The 14,052-nt window shown below is 42.6% G+C and overlaps 1 protein-coding gene across 14 annotated transcripts in view; it reads left to right on the top strand.

Moving 5' to 3' along the window:
* The window catches only part of LOC138844174 (uncharacterized), a 411,900-nt gene that overhangs the window by 202,334 nt on the left and 195,514 nt on the right, over positions 1-14,052 (top strand). For all 14 annotated transcript variants that reach the window (XR_011379722.1, XR_011379723.1, XM_070051340.1 and 11 more), the window contains 4 exons: positions 4,789-4,910; positions 6,216-6,280; positions 12,548-12,626; positions 13,022-13,099. The gene's annotated coding sequence lies outside the window, so the exon portion shown is untranslated. The remainder of the gene's footprint in view (positions 1-4,788; positions 4,911-6,215; positions 6,281-12,547; positions 12,627-13,021; positions 13,100-14,052) is intronic.

Here is a 14,052-nt window from a genome sequence, read left to right on the forward strand (position 1 = left end):
GATTACCAGAGGCTGGGAGAGGGTGGAGGGATGCAAGAAGTTTGGATTAAAAATAGGGGAAGCTGGATATGGCTCTTTAATTATGACAGGTATACCAATATGAGCTGTTAAGACTACGGAAGCAGGGTGTGGGACATATGGATACTCTTTGTGTTGCTCCTTCATAGATTTTGCTTTGTAAATTGAAAACTATTCTGAAATAAAATGCTAAAAAAAATAAAAAATAAAAATCCCCTGGGGGAGGGGCTTGTTCTGGCTCCTTAGCCAATGTCCTGAGATTTGCCTGGCCAGGCCTCCTGAAGGATGGGAGACAGACAGAGCAGAGAGCGCCATTTGCTACAGCTGATTGTCAGCTAGCCTCACCTGACTTCAGACATATCACTAGTAAACTTGGTATTCTCTGTCACCAAGGCTATGTGGTTGGATTTCATATGGCATTGTTGCAGCAGCAGGCAAGCCATGCAGTGCTTTGTAGCAGCCACACATTCTGATACAGATACCTTTTGACGCTGACCTCTTAAGGATGGGTGTCTGACATGTGTAGAGCAGTCATGCCCTGGTGCTAGCATTTGACACAGTGGTTAAGATGCTGCTTGGGACGCCGGCATCCAGTATCAGAGTGCCTCGGTTAGAGTCTTGGCCCCACCTCCAGTTTCAGCTTCCTGCTTATGTGCACTCTGGGAGACAGCAGATGATGACTCAAGTACCTGGGCCCCTGCCACCCACATGGAAGACTTGATGGAGTTCTGGACTCTGGACTCTGGACTCCGGACTTCGGTCTGGCCCAGCCCAGACAGTTAAGGGCATTTGGGGAATAAACCAGTTGGTGTAGCTTATTTTTCTGTTTCTCTGCCTTTTAAAACAAAAAGTAAAACATTTTTGACAGACTTTTAAAATTTATTTGAAACAGAGTTACAGACACACACACACACACACACACACACACACACAGAGAGAGAGAGAGGGAGGGAGGGAGGGAGGGAGGCAGAGAGAGATCTTCCATACACTGATTGACTCCCCAAATGGATGTAGTAGCTGAAGCTGGGCTGATCCAAGACCAGGAGCCAGAAGTTTATTCTGGATCTCCCACGTGGGTTCAGGGGCCCAAGCACTTGGGGCATCTGCCACTGCTTTTCCAGGCACATTAGCAAGGAGGTGGTTTGGAAATGGAGCAGCTGGGACTCGAACTGGCACCCATATAGGATACTGGCACTGCAGGTGGCAATTTTACTTGCTACAGCACAGCACACGGCCCCTAAATAAATAATTTTAGGTGATGGATATGTTCTATATCTTGTTTTTGGTGGTTTGTGGGACTGGATAAATTTACCAAAACTCATAAAAAATGTATAATTAAAATATATTTGATGTACATAAATTATAACTCAAAAAATAGATAATATTAAAAAATTAGTATCCTACTGCCTGAATGCCTCTCCCACTGAGGGTAGAAACTTTGGGTAGAGCAGCGAAGTTTTCCTTCTGTAGAAAGCATTTTGCAAACTCTTCTTATACAGTGTACATTGGATGATAAGACTTGGGGTTTGCCACGAGTGTGCCGTTGGCACTGGAAGAATCTCTAGAGAACTAAGTTTTCCAGAGAGAGAGAGACCTCAGGGAAACGAGAGTAGTTTTTAGCTGCTTAGAGCTTTCTGCTAGCAAATTTTTCAGTTATTTTCCCTTCAAGCAAGGCCTGTAACCATTCCAGGCAAAGGGAACAGCAAGTGCAAAAATCTTCCTGAGAGTGTTCCAAACTGGCTCATGCCCCACATCTGCAGATGTCAGTAGATTTTTCTGTCTCCCCTCCCATGCTATCCCTTCCCGTCCTCTTCCCTTCACTTCCCTTTCCTTACCCCTTCCCTTCATTGGATACTTAGACAGAAGTCAGTGGAGGTCATCTGGGTCTTCACTCCTCAGTGCAGAGTCAGGTGCTGTACTCTCTCAGCCAACATGTCAGTGCCTTGCCTCTGGCTCTCAGACTTTAGGGTGCATGTTGGTATGCTCTGCCAAGTTCTTACAGTCAGCCTCTACCTTGTTTTGCCTGAGGATTTTTCCCTGTAACCCAGCAACATGATATCCATGTGTGTGGTCAGCCATAGGAACAGCACTCAACCAGTGACACTTGGGAACCAGTGTATATATAACCCCGGTCTCTTGCACGCCAGTTTGTTACGCCCAAGGTATCTGTTTTGCATAATATACCATAGTTTCCTTGTGGGCTTAAACTCTACTGGTTGTGCACACAGTGGTAGCTGGCAACTTTTATTTGGTTGCCTTCATTTTTCTACCCTTATACTCATGTTCCCTATGCCACTACCCCCAAGATTCCATGGTCTTTAATTCTTGTCTCATGGTCTCATTTTAGAAGATCTCAAATTAAGACTTATAATAAAAGCACATTTAATTTCTAAGGAGTTGCACAGACATTTGACACACAGGCACAAGGCAAGCATATGATGAGTTCCATGGTTCTACTCTTGATGCTCAAGCTAAAACCTTGTATGGAGGACTCACTCTGGAGCCAATGCCAAAATACTGCAAGGGGAGGAAGAAGTATTTTTGTGGTTACCAAACCACGAGGCCTCTGTGAAGTGGTGGGAACTTGAATGTAAGATCAGCTGGGTCTCTATACTTCGCTCATTTAAGGGCAGTAGGGTCTTTATGACAGTTCTGGTCACCTGTGCTGAAATCTGCTCATTTCACCATTTGTAAACTAGTATGTATTCTGGTAATTATGGTGGCTTTGAGTAACCATATTTAAGTGCTAAGGAGCTAGCACTTAAGATGTTGATTCTTGACTGGGATCACTCATATTTTAGTTAGGCACCTGTGGATTATTGAGGCACGTTATCGGCACTTTGCATAGTAACTGAATTAAGGGTGTAGATTAGAATTTACGTATGTACACACATTCAGTTCCACACACTCTTTGCCTTACTCATAGACACTCATAAACACATGCACAAGCATGTTCCACTTTATATGAAGTTGCCCCCTTCCCCTGTATGTTAGCAGTGATTTTATGCTTTCAAAGAACAGTTAGGGCCGGCACTGTGGCTCAATAGGCTAATCCTCTGCCTGCGGTGCCAGCACACCGGGTTCTAGTCCTGGTCGTGGTGCAGGATTCTGTCCCAGTTGCTCCTCTTCCAGTCCAGCTCTCTGCTGTGGCCCAGGAAGGTAGTGGAGGATGGCCCAAGTGCTTAGGCCCTGCACCCGCATGGGAGACCAGGAGAAGCACCTGGCTCCTGGCTTTGGATCAGCGCGGTGCGCCGGCCGCAGCACGCCAGCTGCAGTGGCCATTGGGGGGTGAACCATCGGAAAAGGAAGACCTTTCTCTCTGTCTCTCTCTCACTCTCCACTCTGCCTGTGGGGGGAAAAAGGGGGAGATGAGTGAGGCAGAAGGAGCCATATAGTATAGGGTCTTTAAAAGATAAGCTAGGAGTTTGGGTTTGGTTCAATGCATTATGACCAGCCACTTTAGTGTGAGGAGATGTGGCCAGATAGATGTTTAATAAAGATGAGTCAAGTGCTGAGCAAATGATGGATTTCTGAGAAAGAAGGAAGACAGGAAGGCCCAGTCAAAGGTGAGAGACAATGATAGCTAGGATTTCAGGTTTAGCAGGGAGATTGAGAGAAGCAGGAAGACTAGGGACATAAAATTGCAATTTGTGAAACCCTGTCTGCTCATGGTTTGGCTGTGGGGTTGATTCAGAGACTAGTTAAGAATGTTTCTGAGGATTTGCATCTTGCAATTGGATCAAAGGATCAAACATGAGAATGAGTAAATTTTTATGGGACAGGAATAAAAGGCCTTATTTTGACCATGTTACATTTAAGTTGTCTTTTAAACATTACTTGTTTCGTTCAACAAATATCTTTTTTAAATATCTATCATATGCCAAGTAGTAAAGTGATTAGGATTTATCAATGAACAAGGAAGGCAAAGATGCTTAAATTGAATTTGTGAGTGGATTAAAGAGTCTGGAATTCAATGATGAGGTCAAAGTTTGACACACAGGGTGAGGAACCATTCCCAGCTAGATGTACCGGGTATCCCTACTCAAGGGCACTGGGAATGCATTCCTAGAAACAAGAATGATGACAGAGTCTGCATTCTGTGGTACCTTGTATGCTGTATATTCGTTCATTGTGATTTTGTAATAAATCACCTCAGATGGAAACAAATTGATGCTTTAAAGGCTGAGATTGTTGTGGATATAAATTAGCATAGGTATCAAGAGGGCCAGCTCCAGACCAGATTGCCTAAAATAAAGGACCAGCTTCACCTTTATTAGTAGAATGATCTTAGGAAGTTTCTCGGCCCCCTAAGTCCTGGTTTTCTCATTAAGTAATGGAGATGGTATAAAGAGACCTTATCTCATACAGTTACAGCAAGGATTAAATGAATGAATCCCTGAAAAGCTGGAAGCATTTTCACAGATAGAAAGTGCTCTGTTAATTTTGATTTTCATTATTATAATTGTTGGTCATATTTAATTTTGGAATGACATGTACTTTGAAATGGAGGAAAAGGGAAAGTTTTTTCTTCAAAACATTTTTTGCTAAGACTTCTTTGAGTTTTCTTTTGTTTTTAACTGACACATAGTAAATGCACACATTTGTAGGTTGCAGTGTGACAATTTGATGCATGTATGAACATATGATGATCAAATCAGGGTGTTCAGCATTTCAAACATTTATCACTTCTTTGTGGTGAGAACTTTCAAACTCCTCTCTCCTACTTATTTTGAAATCTTCAATATAATATTGCTAATTTTGTCTTTTAAGGGTATGTAAAGAGGATGCAGATTTGACCAAGCATTTCAACACATATACAAGGAACTGGAGGAGGAACGAGAAGTTTAGGAACACTGCTCATGGAGATAAGGAGACAGGAGTTGATCAAGCAGGTAAAGCATAGGCTCTGGCCCTTCTTGGGTAAGCTTGGCTCCTGCAACTGCATTAGCACTCTCCTCTTCTCCTCCAGTGTGCACAGGAACCTTCCTGCATGCAAAAATGGCAACCATTACAGTGCTGAGTACAATATGTTATATCGTCATGCACAACATTATCTTGCCTTCTCTTGTCTGAATAGAGGAATGGACATGCGTATATGCTCCTTGAAAGAGAAACATTTTTCAGGTGGGGCAAGATTCAAGTAGGCATCTTTGAAGGTACTGATAAGTGAAATTGTGGGACAAACAAAACTGGATTCTGCTTCTCTGTTCTTTCTTTGATTATATCCCTTTCTCCCCATTGCAAAAGATAGTATGAGAGAAGCTATAGCTGTGCTCTTGAACTTTCTGTGTTATACAAAACCATCACAGCTGCTTTTCACTCATCCTGAGACTGAGTAAAATATGCAAACCTTTAAAATATACAGAATGGCCCAGGTGTGCATTTAGTGTTTTTTTTTTTCTTTTTATCCTTCAATATGTTGTTTTTAAATCATGAAACCTCACTGTTTTGGCTTACATAGTAGCTAAATTTAAAGGTAATTCCTGTTGAGTTTGATTCCAAATCCACAAAATTAGGTTTTCATTTTATTTATGCCTAGAGAATGTCATTCGTCCCCATGTGTCAGTTATTTTGAAAAGCTGAGTAGTAAGTATGCAAAGTGTGATATCAAGTTAAGAGATTACTGTTTCAAGAGGCATTTTGGATGTAGACATAAATATGTCATACCTTTGGAAGCTGAGTGCCATTTCAGTGACACTACCATTGTTTGACATATTTTGAGATTCCCTTTTGTATTGCTTGTTGTCTTATTTACTAGTCTTAAAAACAAAGGATTGGTTTTGTAGATACTTTGGCCTACAGTCTTTTCTGGCTCTCTCTGTGTGAGTGATACAGATTGGCCCATTTTACTGTGATGTCACGGAATAACTTCTGAAAAATCACACAGCAGAGAATTGCCAAAATTGTTGACCGACAGAAGTGAGAAGCATAATAAAATGGTTGTTATTTTAAACTGCTAAGCTTTGGGGAAATTTTATGAGGGAGTAGATAACTGGAAGATAACTGGAAGAGAATTCCTGAAAACAAGTAATTGCTAAATTATTTAGTATACTGATTTAAAAGCTGTGTGTTATTAGAAGGACATTAACTGAGTTTAGATAAATGTAAATGTATTGAAGATTGCCTTTCCTCTAAGTTAAGTCTGAGTATTATTGTGTAATTGGTTAATTGGTTAATTGTTCATATATTTTTTTCAGGGTATCAAGTGGCATATGGTTGATGATGAAATGTATCCATCCACGTGTACACTGACTCATTCCAGGTATTGTTATAGTTCCCAGGGTTATGGCAGGGAATAAAATAGATAAAAAACTGTGCCACTAAGGATTAGACATCTTTGTGTGGGATGCATATGATTTATGAATAAATGGCTATATGTGATTTAATTGGTCATGTGCACTACAAAAATTAACAAGGGGAATAGGAATCCTGGGCAGGGTAGAAAGGGCTCAGGGGGAAGGCTCTTGTCTGATAACCTGACATGTGAACAAAGATCTGAAGAAAGTATGGGGAAGAACATTCCAGACAGAGGGGACAGCTAGTGCAAAGGCCCTGGGGCAAGAGTGTCCCTGCCTGTTTAAGGAGCAGTGTCGAGGCCATTATGGTTGGGATGGAATGGAAGTGGGGAGAGCACAATAGTTTGGAGGGAGAGAGCTGGAAATGATTTATGTAGGGCCTCATGGTCATCACTGATGGCTTTACTCTGGCTACCAGTGGGGCACTAGAGTCACATAATATGATTGTTGCTAGTTTTCATTGTTTTTTTTTGTTTGTTTGTTAGAATGACCTGTCAAAAGATGACAGGACTAGAATTGGATTCTATCAGGTTAGCTTCTAAGTGCATGCCCTGGCATTCTGTTGCATTGTCCTGTCACGTATGGGTTTGTGGGTCAGGGTCTTTATAGTATACAAGGACTCCCAATGCCCACAAACGTACAATGGAAGAAAAATAAAGAGAAAATAAAGAACCTGAGATGCCGAAGACCTTGTTCCCTTCAGTACTGTGATATTTGTTCTGTTTGCCAGCCTTTTTTCCTTTGTTTATCCCCATTGTTCTCCAGTTTAGCCCAGCTTGCAGAAAGAACTTGGAAACAGACTGTCCCCCGAGGCAGAGGAGTTATCCTAGGAGAAGATATGGTCTCTCTTCCTCTGCCTCTCTTCCTTTTCTTGGGCCACATAAGAGTATCTAGATGGGGGCTGGCTCCATGGCTCACTTGGTTAATCCTCCGCCTGCAGCGCCAGCATCCCATATGGGCGCTGGGTTCTAGTTCTGGTTGCTCCTCTTCCAGTCCAGCTCTCTGCTTGGCCTGAGAAAGCAGTGGAGGATGGCCCAGGTGCTTGGGCTGCTGCACCTGTATGGGAGACCGGGAGGAAGCACCTGGCTCCTGGCTTTGGATCAGAGCAGCTCCGGCCATGGTGGCCATTTGGGGAGTGAACCAATGGAAGGAAGACCTTACTCTCTGTCTCTTTCTCTCACTGTCTATAACTCTACCTGTCAAATAGATAAATAAAAAATTTTAAAAGAGTATCTAGATGAAGAATATCTTGTTTCTCAAAGGGGCAGCTCCAAGGATATTTGGTCTTGGTAACCTTTCTTGACCTCACTGCTTCCACTGAGCTCATCATACGGGGAGACAATTTACATAAGTGGATCTGTGATAAATTTCCCCATAAATCCATTCCAGCAACATACAGACCTTTTTAGTTCCACGGTGTGTGCACATACAATGATCCTCCACCTGGTTCGGGACCTTTTTACTTGGGAACATTAAACTAATTTTGCTTGGAATGTGGGATGGTTTCTCAAGATGGCGCTCCTGATTCTAAATTGCAGTCCACAAGTGTCTTCGGGAAGATGGATGGATCCCTGGAGGCTCTTTAGGTTTTTGATTGCCCTCAGAACTTCTCTCAGAACCCAGCTCATCTCTGACAACCTTCTGCTTCACATTTGGTATCCCTGTGACAGCCACCAAATGATTGGGTAGGGTCAAGAAGTCAACTGACTTCCTCATATGCTTCTGCCATCACTCCTGGTCTGGGTGGGGGTGGGAGCCAGCAGAGGTGTCCTGGGCCACTGTAAGGGTGTGAGACTGACTGGGATGCTGATAGGAGTAAAAGATCAGTTGGAATTCTCCAAGGGGCTTGGGCTAAATGGCACATTTCAAGAGTGGCTTTTGACGGGTAGCAGCAACACTGTAAGTTGTGTGATGATCTCTCCTTTTGTGAAGTGAGGACATCCCTTCCTGGAAACAGGCTGGTTCCTAGCAGCTCAGAGAATGTTGCTACCAAGAACCTAATAAGGGGCTAATTCCTAGGGATACTGTGCCTACACATGATATACATTAAAGTCTTTCTTCTGTCAGCTACCAAATGCCACCCCCTACAGAAGCTGGGGATGAGTCTGGGGGATGCGTGGCATGGAAAGTCTAACTTAATGAAAAGGATCTAAAAAACATGAAAGTATTATGTTTGCAATTGGAAGGAAAGCTAAACCAGGGATTCTTAGTGTTTGTTGCCTAAATGGTAACTCCTGCTGCGATCTTAACTTTCAGAAGCCCTAGCTGAGTCTAAATCTCCTGCTTATGTATTGTGGAGTGTCTCAGCTTAAAGCAAAGCCACATTATCCTTCTTGATATAGCTGGGATGATTGCTGGGTTATGAGTGCAGTGAGAAAATCCTGGCATGAAAGAGATTTTAAGTGAACAAATGAATAGAGAAATCAAAAGGCCATTCCATCAGATCTGAGCAGATCAGAACTTCACGCAACCTTAGACAGAAAAATAGATCTGGGGTGTGCTCTGCGACATCAGAATCACTCTTCCGAGACACTGTTGTGGATCTGACCTCAGATACTGCATTCAGGGCTGACTTCAGCTCCATGTTCACAGGCACCAGTGAAGTAGTCTCCATGGGATGTGACCCTGACTTTCACTATTGCTGTAATTTGTCTCACTAGTATTTCTATGTTTAGAATTTCATTTTATGTTTATTTATTTTTTATTATTTGAAAGGCAAAGAGAGCCTTCATTCACTGGTTTATTCCCCAAATGCCCACAACAGCTGGGGCTATGCCAGGCCAAAGCCAGGAGCTTGAAATTCAATGCATTTCTCCTACATCAGTATCTAGGATGTAAGTTCCTGAGCCATCAAATGTTGCCTCCAGAGTGTACATTAGCAGGAAACTAGATTAAACTAGAGGGATTCAGTCCTAGGTGCTCTGTTGTGGGATGCAGGTGTCCTAAGTTCCAGCTGTGATATAATGTATGCCCCTATATTTAGCTGGTTTTTTTTTTAAAGATTTATTTATTTGTTTGAAAGGAAGAGTGACAGAAAGTGAGAGATTGAGGGATGAAGAGAGGTAGGGAGGGAGGGAGAGAGAAAGGGAGTGAGGGAGAGAGAGTGGCTATTTTCCATCTTCTTGTTACCCCCCAAATGCCCATATTTAGGGCTAGGCCCGACCAAAGGCAGGAGCTGGGAACTTCATCTTGGGCTGTCATCTACTGCTTTCCAAGGAGCATTATCAGGACGCTGGATCAGAAGTGGAGCAGCCAAGCCTCTAACCCGCTCTCCCAAAATGGGTTGCCTGTGTCACAAGCAGCAGCTTAGCCTGCTGCGCTCCAATGCTAACCTCTGTGTTTAGGTTTGGATTGAGCACTTTACAATTAGGATTATTTTCAGTGCAGTGGCAGTCTACCTGGGATGATGTTTTCGAGACTTTTTTTTTTTTATTTTTACTACTACAGGACTAGGAGATGCCCCTGGCATCTGACAGTTCAAGGCCTTGGGAAGCTGCTACACTTCCCATGATACAAGGGACAGCCTCACAACTGAGAATTATTTGGTCCCAAATACCAATAGCACTGAAGCTGAGAAGCCCTGTATAGGGAATTCCTATAGTTTTATGTTGCCTTGACATTGATTTTAAATCTAAGTTGCACTTCCTTATCCCAAGCAGGGCTTGGTTACCCTGACAGTTTTCAGCTTTCCACCTCTTCTCAGTTCCTTGAGGTGGTGGATCCAGATAGCTGCCTCATATATCTAACTCTTGGTGACTTCCTCCGTATGGAATAGCAGGGTATAGCCTACATGACTCTCCCCTGTAACGCCCAGACCACATGTGAACTGAACAGTGTGCTTTACTGACCATCACTCACTCACTGTGTGACTGTATGGAACTCACGTCTGCTTACTCTGAAGTCACCAATTGGAGCTCTTCTGGGCAGCAGGCATCCAGCTCAGCAGTTAAAGATGTTAGATAAGACATTCATATTCTCTGTCAGGGTGCCCGGGTGAGAGTCCTGGCTTAGACCCTTTACTCCAGCTTTCTGCTGATGTACATCCTGGGAGGCAGTGGTGAAGGCTCTAGTAAATAGGTTCCTTCCTGCCACCCGCATTAGAGACTCAGACTGAGTTCCTGGTTCCTGGTTTCATCTCCAGACCAGCCCTTCTTGTTATGGGCATTTGGGAAGTGAAGCAGTAGATGGAAGCTCTTCCTGTCTCTCTAATCTAAATACATACATACATACATACATACATACTTCTTGAGAAACCTGCTTGGATAATACCTGGGACTCCAGTAAAGGCTTTGGCTCACAGTTATCCATGTCTCTGTTGCTTCCACCTGTTGGTTAAGTGTTTGTGGCCCTAATGCCACCTTTCTTTTTAAGATTTATTTTTTTTATTTGAAAGACATAGTTATGGAGAAAGTTAGAGACAGAGAGAGGTCTTCCATCTCCTGGTTCACTTCCCAGATGGCTGCAGAAGCCAGAGCTGCACCAATCTGAAGCCAGGAGCCAGGAGCTTCTTCTGGGTCTCCTATGTGGGTGCAGGGGCCCAAGGACTTGGGCCATCTTCCCCTACTTTCCCAGGCACATTGGCAGGGAGCTGGAATGGAAGTGGAGCATCCGGGACTCAAACTGGCTCCTATATGGGATGCTGGCGCTGCAGGCCAGGGCTTTAACCTGCTGTGCCACAGTGCTGGACCCCCAATACCACCTTTCTGCTCTCACTGTCCATACCTCCTTTCTGTTGGCCCTGTGAGGTGTGCTTTCTCCTTCTCTTTGGGGTTTTTAAGTAACACACTGCCTCTGTTATTTCCTGTGTTTTATAGAGTTGCCTTCTCTGTGTCTCTCCTGACCAACTCATCCAAACCTAATTCTTTGATGTTCAGGTCCACCGAAACAGCCCCTCTCTAGTACAGGCCTGAACATCAAAGGGGCAAGAACCTTTGAATATGAGGCAAGAACCTCTGAATATGAGGCAAGAACCCACAAGGCTTAATAATTTTGAATTATTAATAAGCAAACCAGTAACAAGTGATAATCTGTATCCTTTGCCATGTTGTTCTCTTCTTTCCTTTACCTTCACATCATAGTGCTTTGCAAACTCTTACACGTTTAATCACTGCTATTCGTCTTTGTTTCTGAAAGAAAAGAAATATCACATATTTACATTTCACCTTCCTTAGGGTGGTTGGGATCAAGTGAAGTAATATATACTAAGACATTTTAAGCTGCAAAGTATATTTCAAATAGAATTTATTGCTCTAATTATTGTGCAATGGTAAAGACAGATACTCTTGTCATATAGATCTAAGTTTAATTTGACTACCAGTTCCTAGGTATCATATTGCAGAGGTTAAAAGCTTTGGGAGCCAGTTACTTCACCCTCTTTGTCTCAGGTTTCTTTTCTTTTTTCATGTCTATGGCTGGAGCTTTATGAATATTAAAGTAAATGAGATAGTCTCTGTTATGTCCTTAGAGCAGTACCTGGCACACTGAAGGTGCTCACTCAATGTTAATTTCCATTTTCTGCCCTCCTCTGGCGTGTGCTGGGAGCTTGCTCTGTTAGCAGGCTGAGGGGTCTGGTGTGCTGACAGTAGAATGCTTCAGAATTTGCTTCACAGTAAAGACAGACTGAGTGAAGAAATGTGATCTGACACTTAGAAGATCTTTTTAAATTCTTTACCCATTTTTTCTTATTACAAAAGAAGTGTCTGTACATCTCTAGCTGCTACAGAATTATCACTATGCACTTACTGCTTGCATCACTACAGGTATACATTTTCTTATTTTATTTTTAAAGCTTTTATTTTATAATGCCAACACTTTTAGACTTTATGAAATTTCAACACATGAACCATGGTCTTCCTACGCAACCTCCCATCACTCGTAAGGAAGTCCTTGATTAATGTATTCATGTAAATTTCTGAAATAGTTGTAACAATTTAAAACCTTTTTTCTATTGCAGTTAAAAATCTGGGAATAAATGGAGGATAGAGTTCATAAATCCAGATAAGCCTAGATTCCATTATGTACTCAGCCTCCATCTGTAACTGTATTTTTAAAAAATGTTTATTTGAAAGTTACAGAAAGAAGGAGAAACACAGAGATTTCTCATATGCTGGTTTACTCCCCAGATGGCTGCAATGGCCAGGACTAGGCCAGGCCAAAGCCAAGAGCTTCTTCTGGGTCTTCTATGTAGGTGGCAGGGACCCAAGTACTCAGGCAATTTCTGCTGTTTTCCCCAGGCCATTAACATGGAGCTGGATGTGAAGTGGATCAGAAGCCAGAACATGAACCAGTACCCATATGGGATTCCATGTTGGAGTAAGCAACTTTACCTGCTATGCCACAATATTGGCCCCTATTACTGTATTTTTAACTGCATATAAGTTAGCTACCAGCCACAGATGGTTGTTAGAGATCCGAGCTATGATCCCCGTATTCAAAAAGAAAGAAGTCAAGAATTTTGAGCCAAATCTCCTGGTTTTTGAATTTAATGCTTTTCTCCATTATTATTATCTTTTTGGTTTTAAAAATGTATTTATCTGAGAAGCAGAAAGAGAGAGAGAGAGAGACAGAGAGAGAGAGAGAGATCATTCACTCTTCAGATGCTGGCAAGGGCCAGGGCTAGGCAGAGGGCTAGAGCCAGGAACACAATCCAGGGCTCCCATGTGGTTCCAAGGTGACAACTAATTGAGCCATCTCCTGATACCTCCCAGGGTCTACACTGGCAAGAAGTAGGAGTCAGGAGCTGCAGCCAGGAATTGGGATCCCAGTCTCACCGAAATGGAACACAGGTATGTTATTGGGCATCTGAAGATAGAGACCAAACACCTGTCTCTCAATTATTTTGTATGGATCAGATAATATATGTTTATGGGCTACTGTGTACCTACACGTTATGACCTATAGTGGCCAGCATCTTATATCAACTTAATTCTCAGTTTAGTAGCCAGGTTAAAAATCTTGGGTGAGTGAAGGAGTGAATATTTTCCTAATGGAAAGCAAATTTAAAAGTATCTATCAAGTGGTATTTGTGGACAGTGAAAACTAAGGAAATAGCCAGCAAAGTGACTACTGTATTGGTAGAGCTGTCTCTGTTAATTCCTCAGTTACCTTAACATGTGTAATTGGAATTGGGAAATTGGGAAGAGATGCAGGGAGCAAGTCATGATTGCTGCATTTTCTTTGAAAGTTGTATGTTGATCCATATAGCTCTCTTATTTTTCTTCGTTCATTCTCTGTTACTATAACAAAATATCTGAGATCAGGGTAACTTATAAAGAAGTTACTTTGACTCTCAGTTCTGAAGGCAGGGAAGTCCCAGACTATGGCACCGGCATTTTCTCAGTCTCTGGAGAGGGGGCCTTCTTGCTGCATCATTACTTGGTGGAAGACATCACAGTGTGAGACAAGCATGCTACCGTGGGTCTCTTCCTCCTCTTATAGAGCCACTGATGCCATTATGAGGGACTCACCCTCATGACCTTATCTAATCCTAATCACTAGCCAGGGCCCCACTTCTAAAAGCCGTTAACATATGACTGGGAATTATATTTCCAGCATATGAACATTTGAGGTACACATTCAAACCATAGCAAAGGCTTCTGAGCTGCCTTCATTGAGTATTTCAGTACTTTTCAGAGGTAATAAACTCTGGATGCATTCAGTGGACTAAAAATAAAGTAAAACATTTTCTTGTGATGACTTGCTGAAGGAAAGTGTTGTTTTGCTAAAGCCACTAACCATT

Source organism: Oryctolagus cuniculus, chromosome 1, assembly GCF_964237555.1.
Source record: "Oryctolagus cuniculus chromosome 1, mOryCun1.1, whole genome shotgun sequence".
Taxonomy (NCBI): domain Eukaryota; kingdom Metazoa; phylum Chordata; class Mammalia; order Lagomorpha; family Leporidae; genus Oryctolagus; species Oryctolagus cuniculus.